General features: G+C 42.5%; 1 pseudogene; it reads left to right on the top strand.

Annotated features, from left to right (window-relative positions):
- The first annotated feature begins 1,295 nt into the window (after window positions 1-1,295).
- Window positions 1,296-1,413, top strand: LOC124790698 (annotated as a pseudogene).
- Window positions 1,414-2,061: the final 648 nt, after the last annotated feature.

Genomic DNA, 2,061 nt, shown 5'->3' with positions numbered 1-2,061 from the left:
AATGTGCTACGAATATAGCTCCTAGCTCCACTGCAGTATCTTGAAATACTTTAGCACAATACAAAATTTCCAGAAAACGTGTAAAACGGTCAAATGTTATTCATAAGCCACAATTATTTCATCTTTACAAGCTATTTCTTGTTTTAATTTGAAATATCACATAATTAGCTAATAAGATAATAATTCATCTCTAAAATTTGTTGAAAACTAATAATGTAATATCTGGATAAACAATTACTGTTTGACGTGTTTATGCCTTTATAATATGCACAACTGCAACAACTGAAAGTGTTCGCAGGTGAACGTGAACCCTAGTAAAGTACAAACACATTGTTGTTTGATTTACCTTTGCCCAAATTTTGTACAGTTACTTTTAGACCCATTAAGCTTTTCTTTTTTTAAATGTAGTATTAGTGATAATTATATCGGCTTCTGACTGATGTGTGTTAATGGCAAAAAACCAGTATACACTATTGCACACAAGCATTGATGAAAAACTAATATAAACACCTTATGCAGGATCCCGAGGTGTCGAAACGCATCATGCATTTTATACAAAATCACAGTTCGCATGTGTGACCTTTATTCTATATTTTACAGAAGTGAGTCAGACTAAAATCACCTCAGATGAAGTTAAGGCATTTCAAATGTTTAAGCCCCGACAGTCCAGATAGTTTCAAGGCTCGATAAATAAATAGTAAAGCTGACGTTTCAATGCCTCATATGTTCTACACAACCGGCCCGCACTTGAGCACAACGCGCAGAACCTTCATACAAACATGAAATTGTCAGAAAATTTCTCCTTTAGGATGTTGTTCAACTCGCGAATCACATTGGGTTGAATGTCGGTTACGTCGTCAAAGCATTGACTCTTCATGTGAATTTCTGCACTTTGCCGTTTTGTGGTAGGTTTGTACTGATAATATGAAATATCGATTTTTCCAGAAAAGAACTACACACGTTTTATATTTCAGTCAGGTCACAGCACCCACTGGTCATTATTTTTGTTCCACAGTCAAGGTGTGCGAGGCAAACTTTGTACCCGCTTTTCTCTTCTTAAAAACGTTTTGCAAAATGTCTTGCACTCTTGATCCAGAGAAGTTGCTCCATTGCGATTTGTGACACAAAGACGCTGACGCACTACGGCTGCGCGTCCACGACTTATCACTGCCTGCTCACAACTGACTGGTCGAAAGCTCGTCTGTTGTTAACTCAAGTTGCCACCGTAGTTACTACACTGACGTCTTGTATATGCCAGAAACAGAACCAATCTCGGGACTTTTTGAACGTACAGTGCCAACGGTCTTGCCGCAGTGGTAACACCGGTTCCCGTCAGATCACTGAAGTTAAGCGCTGTCGGGCTGAGATAGCAGTTGGATGGGTGACCATCCGGTCTGCCGAGCGCTGTTGGCAAGTGGGGTGCACTCAGCCTTTGTGAGGCAAACTGAGGAGCTACTTAATACAGTAGTAGCGGCTCCGGTCTCGGGAAACTGACATGCGGCCGAGAGAGAGGTGTGCTGACCACATGCCCCACCACATCCGCATACAGTGACTCCTGTGGGCTGAGAATGACACGGCCGCCGGTCGGTAGCTTTGGGCCTTCCAAGGCCTGTTCGGGAGGAGTTTAGTTTGTTTTTGGACGTACAGTGTAGGCTTTCTCCTGTTTCACCCGTGGCTTGCGTTTCGCTTCCATATTCGGATATGCATTGGATGACCAGTTTCAGAATCTTTTTTCTCAGTTATGTATGAGTAATTCGTATCAGTAGACCTCCGTTATCGATGAAAGATTTTTTCACCTGTGTTATTCATTTACTCGTGTGAATAACGGTCTTTGGTAGTCTCCTTGTAGTTGACGCCACTGGACTGTTTGCGTGCCATGTGTCAACAGTCTCGTGCAGCTGACTGTGATGAGTCCGTATTTAAGAAAACTACGTTCTGCCTGATGACCCGAGAGAACGAAATCGGCTGCCGACACGTAGGTAATCCTCACCTACTGAACAGCACCAAGAGATTGCCGAGCTTAACGTCCCCATCCAAAAAGCAGATCACCGTGAGACATCT

The sequence above is a fragment of the Schistocerca piceifrons genome, chromosome 3 (genome assembly GCF_021461385.2).
Source record: "Schistocerca piceifrons isolate TAMUIC-IGC-003096 chromosome 3, iqSchPice1.1, whole genome shotgun sequence".
Classification (NCBI taxonomy): domain Eukaryota; kingdom Metazoa; phylum Arthropoda; class Insecta; order Orthoptera; family Acrididae; genus Schistocerca; species Schistocerca piceifrons.
Note: the sequence above shows the minus strand (reverse complement) of the source record. Positions and strands in the feature narration are given on the sequence as shown.